The 8,998-nt window shown below is 41.5% G+C and overlaps 1 long non-coding RNA gene across 3 annotated transcripts; it reads right to left on the bottom strand.

The window, feature by feature from the left end:
- Nucleotides 1-1,529: 1,529 nt before the first annotated feature.
- Nucleotides 1,530-8,771, bottom strand: LOC119544405. Of its 3 annotated transcripts, XR_005218828.1 has the most exons (4): nucleotides 8,508-8,771; nucleotides 5,625-5,776; nucleotides 3,680-3,769; nucleotides 1,530-3,074 (listed from the first exon to the last, which is right to left on the bottom strand). It is a non-coding gene; the product is annotated as an uncharacterized LOC119544405 (long non-coding RNA). The 3 variants fall into 3 exon arrangements; XR_005218826.1 differs by having other exon boundaries at nucleotides 1,530-3,769; XR_005218827.1 differs by lacking the exon at nucleotides 8,508-8,771 and adding an exon at nucleotides 8,348-8,447 and having other exon boundaries at nucleotides 1,530-3,769.
- Nucleotides 8,772-8,998: the final 227 nt, after the last annotated feature.

Below are 8,998 nucleotides of genomic sequence, written 5' to 3'. Positions count from 1 at the left end.
GGAATGCAGGTCAAGTAAGGTGAGCAGGTCAAGTAAGGTGAGTGGGCAAGAACCGTAGGGGCAAGTGGTATGTGAATGCAAAGCAAGAGGGAAAACAAACACTTACTGAACAGAAATTGTCCTTGAATAAATCAGAGATTTAAGAAAAGCAGCTGTGAAGGTAGATGCCTGAGATGAGCCTTGAAGCATGGGAAGAACTGATTGTAAAAGGATCCTGGGCTTTGCTCCTGGGCATAAATATTTAGAAAGTACAAGAATTTAAGAAGAAAATAATTTTAAATATTATGCAAAAGATTTTAAGTCCTTCCTTCTAATAAAAACACTTCTTCACTTCTCTCCCTCCCCCACTGTGATGAATTTGTCTCAGTTCCCCACACCACTCCCTTTCCCAGACATTTTTGGCAGCCTTCTGGGATGAGACCAGAGGTGAAGGAATCCCGCCAGCCTGTAGGAACCACCCTGTCCCCTCCCCCACAGCCTAAATTGTACCTTCATTTGTGCTTGTCCTCAGAACAAAGTTACTTAGGGCTTCCTTTCCTCAAACAAATATTTATTGAGCATCTACTGTGTTCCAGGCATGCCCAGGCAACAGTAATAGGAGAATGAATACATGGTAAAACAAAAATCAAGCACACATAAAGGAGTCAAAAGACGAAAATGAAAAGCAGGACCACATGGCAGAGGAGCTAGAGGACCTTGAGGTACTGCTGGAAGCAAATTAATCCTCCCAGATTATACTCTCAGATTCATTATTTTCTAAATACACGAAATGAGAACAGTGTGTACTTTCTAATTTTTGCCGGTTTGCCAGTTTGATAAGCAAAAAACGGTGTATTATTTGCCCCCCTGGGGCTGGAATAATATCACAGGCTCCTTGCCAAAGTTCCCGCTCTCTGACTCCTGGTTGGAACCTTGTGGGCAGCACCATCTTATATTTGGCTGTTCTGGATCAAGCTCCACTCCAGGACATCCTTCAAAGGGCAACATCAAAAGACCAAATTAAAAGCAGAAAGTTGCCTATGGGTTTCCTATTTTGTTTTGGACTGAAGAGGGGAAACATCTTTTGCAAGGAAGAGATTAGTGGTCAAAGAAATGATCTCATCCTTTGAAGTAAGACTAGCTCCAGTTTAACAAGGAGCGTTTGTCTCCTACGATCAAGATAACGCACCCCCATGCATGCAACAGAGTTTTCCCAGCGTGGATATGAGAGGAGCATGGTTCCCTCACAGGGCCAACTATGGGAAAGCCCGGGGTGGTAGGTAGAGGACAGGAGTAAGCCTTGTCCTTCCTTCCCTGCAGACTCTGTGACTGTCTGCCCGCAGCTGAAGAAAACTCTGACAACGCATCTGTGGATTTGTTGGGTCTGGCCTAGGCCCTGCCTCCTTCAGCAACATATTAAGCCACTGCCCTTACTTACTAGTAAAAGGAAAAGACACAGGTCACTAGGTGATAATGCAGCCCCGGCCCGAGGAAATTTGTAAACAGGCAAGGAAAGCCAACAGCTAAATAGAATTAGCAAAGGCCTTTATTTGTTGAGCTATAATTTACATACCACAAAATTCAACCATTTTAAGAGTTTAATTTAATGATTTTTTTTGTAAATTGACAGTTATGCAAACATTTCCATCGATCCAAAATGTTCCTCATGCCCATTTGTAGTTTATCCTTGTTCCTGCCCTTGACCCCAAATTAGCACTAATTTGCTCTTTGTCTTTTTAAAATTTGTCTTTTCGGACATTTCATATAAACAGAATCATACCATAAGTATATGGTCTTCTGTCTGGCATCTTGCACTTAGCATAATGTTTTTGAGGCTCTTCAACATTGCAGCATTTATTGGTACTTCTTTGCCTTTTATTGGTGCAAGTACTCCACTGTATGCATATAACATATTTTGTTTTTTCATTTCACTAGCTGATATACATTTGAATTGTTCCCAATTCGGGGCAATTATGAATAAAGTTGCTATGATCATTCACGTGCATGTCTTTGTAAGGGCTTATATTTCCATTTCTCTAGGGTAGATACCTAACAGTGTAATTGCTGGGTCATAAGGTAAGTTTATGTTTAACTTTTTAAGAAAATGACAAACTGTTTTCCGAAGTGGTTCCCACCAACGATGCATGAGAGTTCCAATTTCTTCGTATCCTAGCTAATGCTTGCTATTGTCTGTGTTTTTTATCATCATCATTTCAGTGGATTTATTAAGATTCATATTTTTCCCACTCCTCGAGTGTCAGAAACCAGCATGGCTAAACCTAAGATTTGGGTCATAACTGACTAAGGCTTCTAGGACTCTGGTAATTTGGGGAAGAGCTTGGTTGAGGGAGTGGGATGCGTGAACACATGCTTGTCACAACAAGGAAGGGGCAGAGAAGACCAGATACCTCTATTGTCAACATTTATTGTCTAAGGGAAGAAAACCAGTTCTTCTGAGGACAAAAGTTAGGATCAGAAATGACTTAAACTTGTTCATGCAAGGTTTAATGACCATTTATGAGTACCTGTTGGGGGTGGGAGGTGAGGAGTATTTCTTATATACTATAAGAAATCAGAGTTCATTTATTTAACATAACAAATATTTTGTCAGCTATCTCTTGTGAACAAAACATCATGTTGGAACACAGAAAGCGTAAAACAAAATCCCTGATTAAAGAAGTTTGAAGTCTGCTCATTCTGCCATATGGAACTGGGGGAAAGGAGATGGCAGGGGGGAGGCAGGGGCAGGGGGGAGGGGGAATTGCGCAGTATCCTCTCTTTGATAAAAATTGCTGAGTCACAGATGCTTCAGCATGTGCCTAAGAAGTTAGTGTGTGTGTAGGGGTGTGTGTGTGCGTGTGCATGCAAAGTAGGAAGTTGAGCAAATGCTTGGAAAACATTAATTTGGGGCTTAATGAGCATAACCCCAAAGTCAACCTGCACCCAGTACCCAATCTGAGAGTTTCAAACTGCCCTCATGTTAGTGATCCTTTAAGAAACTTCAGAGTGGAGCCATTTTTATGACTCATTATCCATGACTCAGGGTTTGTCACATTCTGGTGCAGTTAGTTGAAGAGGCCTGGAAGGAGGCAAACCTGGAAAGGGAGATAGCATTGTAAATATGTAACACAGGCTTGTGAGAGGGAGGAAGGATTCAGCTGTTTACCCATTCCTTACAGAATAGCATTTTTCACCATCCCTGAACTGTAAGCCACAGGTGTACCAGAACCTTCTAAAGCCTGATCAGCTAGCCAGAGCCAATTGTGTGCATCTCTTCTCAATTCTGCAGTCAGTGACATCTAGGACCAGTAAACACTAGGAATCCCCTCACTGCTCCCCACCCCAGAACCAGTTGTTAAACTTTTATCAGCCCACCACCTCTGTAAGCTGTACAAGACTCTACCAAGGCATTCTGGGTATTCTTTCCTTCTGCATAAGGAAGGGCTTTGAGGGTCACTTTGGAGGCAGGTGCAACAAACTAATGATTTAACAAGGAGAAAATAAAGAATAGGTGTAGTTAAGCATCTTTTCTCAGTTGAGGAATGAAAACAGTAGAGTGCCTGAGGATTTGATCCAGGCACTAAAATTTACAATGGGGGTGGCCATTGGGGATCAAGCACACAATCTTGTAAGACGGATAAAACAGCTTCATGAGCAGCTACGATGTGAGACAGAAGGTAGGCAAAGCAGGAAATGCAACCTGAGGAGATGATCCGCAGGAGGGTGAGGCTGAGCACACAGCACCTTCAGGGGTTGAGAGACGCCCAGGCTGCTTCCATCTTTGAGGCTCCTGGTATATGAAAACATGGAGAAATGCCAAAACGGGGTTATAAATTTGTGGTATCTTTTAAATGTTTCCACAAAACATATTACTATCTTTAACCCACAAATGCACAAAATAAAACACTGTATAATTGCATTATTCATAAAAACATTATAGAAGTTATTAAAATATTAATTCACTCTGCCCTGCAGGGGGTGTGGTTTAAATTAAAAGTTGTTTGATGAACATCTCCTTGGAAAACTGTTAGCGAATCTCAGCGGCTGCTTGTTTAACCTCACTGGGAGGTAAGCCAGTGACAGGAAAGGCCTGGCCCTCTGAGCCTTTCTTTTATATGTTTAGGATTATAGGGAAGCCTTCATGACTTCCAAGCAGGACCTAGTCTGTCATATAAAGAAAGAAGCATTTACCCGGCAGAATTGGGAAACTTCAATTTTGCATAGATGAATCTCTCTAATAACCAAACTTAACCTCTTTTAAATGTCCAAACAATTTTAACTAAATGTAATAGAAAAATTTCCACAGCCTTCCATGTACAGATTTTCAAAACTGACATAACGTATTGTTGACAATTGAGGAGCACTGTTACTATCTGGTCTCATTGAGTCATGTGGTAATTGACAATACAGTGTTGCCCTTTTAAGGTTTTTCTGCTGCCTGGGTGGGGTGCTGGAGGCACTTCCTGCTGCGGTCGGCACATCTGCCCAGAGTGCTAGGCCTTCTGGTTGGTGGTTACTCTAAGCACAGGTCTGCTGCAGCTTGGGGAATCAGATCAGCAGCTTGTTTACATATGTTACGAAGCGTCTGTAAAGTGAGAGTGTGACCTGCGACATCTGATTTTAACAGGCTCCAAAATCAGCTTTTTGCATAGACTGCTTAGCTCTGGGCTGTGTTTGAGAGCTTTGTTGTTGCTGGACATCTGGCATCTCAATGAGGAGTTGTTATTTGTGTCCTGCTTGTACTCCTGGAGCTATCCTAAAAGCCCCCCTCACCAACTCCATATCTCAGGACAACTCTCTCTTACCATTGCTAACATTAAGCTTCTCTAGGTAAAGAAGTGTTAACTCAATGAGGAGAAAGAAAGAAATGACGGCACTTGGCAAGTAGAAGAAAACTGATCCTCCATGTATGCAAGAATAAAGAAGAATTTAAGGAGAAGCTTATTTCACCTAAAGGAAGATGGATTCTGAGTTATGGAGTTGAGATCCAAGAACTGTGCCAGGAGCCATTGTCAACTCTTTCTTAAATATGTCAGTCCAATTTGCTACCGAGACCAAAAAAAGGGGCATAAGCTGAGAGTTTTTACACACAAAGCATAAAAGTAACCATTAAGACACACTTGGACAAAAGCCACAGTGAGAGATGGATGAGTGTGTGAAATTCTGATTTCAATAACTTAGACATCAAAGAAAAGGAAAAGGCTATGAGAAAGACAGTGAAAATCTGAAGGGAAAGAAGGGGCTTGGAAATTAGGACAGATGAGACCAGGAAAAAAAAATGAAAAGGAACAGAATCTCATATTTTTAGAATTATGAACATAAAGAGCTTCTTCTTCAAACCCCGGAATACCTACCAGACCTAATGAAAGCCCTTCACATTTGAAAAGATTGTTTTAGGATAAATAAAAGGAAATAAACCTTTGCCTAACAGGTAATAGACAACATTCCCCCCATTGTCGACATGGATCAAAATAAATAATGAGATTTGCAGCAGATTTATATCAACATATTGGTGGTTGGATAATAGTTACTGTCAGTGTTTGGAAAATTGCTAATCAGCCGAGGCTGGCTCCAGGGAGGGCAAACTCCCTAATTCACCATTGGGCCTAGAGCCCTTGCCTGAGATACTGCAGCTCTGTTCTTACCTGGCACAAAATAAAGTCATCCCGAAGTCTGGGTGGGCTAGAGGACACACAGGATAGGGAAGTCCCAAGTCTTTACATATCTTCAAAAGAATTTTATCTATTTCTTTGCTAGTCCCCAAATTTTCTTCTCTTCTTAGAAGTGACGGCAGTTTCTAAGAATACATAAACAGCAAAAATATGTTTTTTCAATCTGTTCTTAGAAATTAAAATAGAAAAAAACGTAAGCCAATTAAGAGCCATTTGAAGTCAGTACTCTGGGAAAGCACTGCTCCGGTTTCCACATCATGCCTGGCAGGTGTGCTCAGGTAGAATCTCCTTGGCTCAAGGACTGTTATCACTGAACTCCAAGATGGTCCTGTACCAAACCCAAAAAGAAGGGAGCAGGCCCAAATGTGGCAGGGCCCAGCCCTGGGGCAACTAACTGGCATTATTGACATGTTAGCTCCAGATCTGAGCACTGCAAGCAGGGATATAGAGCCAGGAAGATTCCAAAAATCCTGACAAACTGGAAAAGCAGTTTCCTGGTGAGTATGACCAGATGTCCATCAGCTGACCACTTAACCTCACCTGATTTTACCTCTTTGGTGACTAGAATAGCAGGAACTTTAGCCATGTAGTTCATCGACCTCTAAGCTCTAATTACAGTTTACCATGAGCTTTATTATCTGCCCAGACAACTACTCTGGGAATGCAAAAGTGCTCATTCACAGTGCTGCTCTAATTATTTTGTTGGTGTTAGTATTATTCCTTTTTTATAATAATGCTTGCAGATTCAGAACATGATTGACTCTAAGGGTTTGTTTTCTGTTTTTTGAAAGCAGGGGTTATTTATTTGTAATATGCACTCCTTCCCTTCTGATAATGGTGTGGACGATGTATGCTTTGATTGTTCTTGCAGCAGGGATGATGCACCCCAAATGCCCAGCAGAATGCTGTTGAGCTGAACAGTCAGTAGCAGGGGAGGAGATGTCGTCATTGGGCCATGACTGAGGTGTTCTCTGTGTACATGTGTTGATCAGCATCGAAATCAAATCCAGACTTTGATTCCCAAGGCTTTTTATCTCAGGCTCTATAACCTGAGATTTGAGTGACAGAATGAAAAAAATTGGCCAGGGGTTGAAGCTAAGTGTTTTAACTTTCAGATTCATTAAATTCAGAACCTGAAAGATACACAACCACAACCATACCCACACACACAGTCCCAAATGCCACACTATGCCCAGCTGTCAGACAACTCATTCTACACGTATAGCAAAGAGTAGAACTTTGACTTATCTCAGTTCTCAAACTTAAGTCACATAAACACAAAATCTCTGAGTTTGGAGGAAACTTAGAAGTCTATCTGGTCGAGCTTTCTACACAACATATGGAATCCTTTGATATTACCAACAAGTGGTCCTTCAGTCTTTGTGAGAATACCTCCAGACAGGAGGTAGATTTGTTTACCCTGGAACTAATCAAACTTCAGCTTCAGGGCCTCACACTTACAAGGGCCTTTTCCAAGCCTTGTGCTTAAAATTGTATCCATCATTTGCCATTTTTTTCTTAAAAGGGTCCCCCAAATGTATATACTTAAGGAACCGCAAAATCTGCATCCTCCCCAGCCTCCAGAGATGGGGAAAATACCACCCCATAGAGTAATCCAAAGTGCTTCCATACATTGAAATTAAATCTGCCTCCCTACAAGCATGGCCCAAACATCAGAAAATTGTTTCCAATAGCATAGTGATATTTTTGAGATTGGATATATTCATTGGGTGAGCACAGAATTTAAAAGGGGTATTTGAAAATTCTACATTTAGATGCAAAACCTATTGCTCTCTTTTGCTCCCCACCCCCACCCCATACCTTTACCCAGACCGTTTCCTCTTCTTGGATACTGTCACCTGCTTTTGCCTAATTATCTCCTACTTTGCTTTCAGATCTCAATTCACACCTCCTTGAGAATATCCTCCCTATATTTGACCAGGTCAAACCTTCGTGTATAAAGTGTCATTGCACTATGCCTCTTCATGGCACATCTCACATTGTAATTTTATACCTATTTGCATGCTTATTTGATATTGGGAGCTGGATGAGCTCCCCCATCAGACTGAAAGATGTATGAAGCCCTGACATTACCTCCTTTGCCTCATCTCTGCAACCCCAAGGCTCAGTACAGAACCTGGCACCGAGAAGACCCTCAATTCAATACCTATTTGTAATATATAATGAGGATTAACAGGAGTTGTTAGGAAAGATGCTCTGGATTTACTTTAACCAACAGTTCAATAAGAACCCAAATCAATGTTATAAGGAATCACCATTTAGGTCATTATAAAGTCATTTTCTGGTAATTATTTGCTGTCCAACAATAGACTAAGCTGTCTTAAAAAGTAGAGTATGTCTCTTCATAAGTGCTTTGCCTGCTGCTAGGGATGCTGAAGAGGGAGCACCCATAAAGGATAAGAATTGGACTATGATCAGTTAAATCATTTGATTTGTCTTAACTAGAAACCTTGTAAGTCTATGGCCTATTGAGATATAGCTTTTATTAATGACATCTATGATCTGCAAACAATTAGTGTTGTATTTAACAATCAAGAAATTAAGTACAACTAAGTAGTTTCTGTAAGGAATTTAGGCTCAGTATAGATAGAAACCAACACACAGGAGTATATATAAGTAAATTAAAAAGTGACCAATAAAAATAACTTAATTCAAGAATGAATAAAGATTCTTACCAAGATGGAGTAACAGGGAGTGTCTAACCTCCCACCGAAACAACCAGAAAACAAGACAAAACATGTGAAACAATGGTATTCAAAACATTGAATAACAAGCAGCACAGCGTCTGTGACCCCTGAGAGAAGAGAAACAAATAAGGTTGTCCACATGACTCACCTCTTACTTCCTGAAGGCAGTTTCTAGGCTGTAGCACAGGGAGGCAAAACCCACACAGAATCTGGCAGTCTTGCTGCGTAGAGAAGACAGAGATCAGAGTTCAGGGAGGCTATGGTAGCTAGGATTTGTGGCTCAGAGGACCAGAAGAGAGGAAGCTGCACAGAGAGAGACAGAGCTCCTCAGATCTACGGAAAGGTCCATTCAGGTCTTTGTTTGAGGACTGACCTCCACCTGCATCAGACAAAACCACTAAAGGCTGGCAAAAGAACCATCGGATGGTTGCTAACATGACCACGGACATAGGGGACTGGTGGTTTGATGGGTTGAGCCCTCTACCATAGGTTTTACCCTTGGGAAGATGGTTGCTGCAGAGGAGAGGCTAGGCCTCCCTATAATTGTGCCTAAGAGCCTCCTCCCAAGTGCCTCGTTGCTCAGATGTGGCCCTCTCTCTCTAGCTAAGCCAACTTGAAAGGTGAAATCACTGCCCTCCC

The sequence above is a fragment of the Choloepus didactylus genome, chromosome 9, assembly GCF_015220235.1.
Source record: "Choloepus didactylus isolate mChoDid1 chromosome 9, mChoDid1.pri, whole genome shotgun sequence".
NCBI lineage: Eukaryota > Metazoa > Chordata > Mammalia > Pilosa > Megalonychidae > Choloepus > Choloepus didactylus.
Note: the sequence above shows the minus strand (reverse complement) of the source record. Positions and strands in the feature narration are given on the sequence as shown.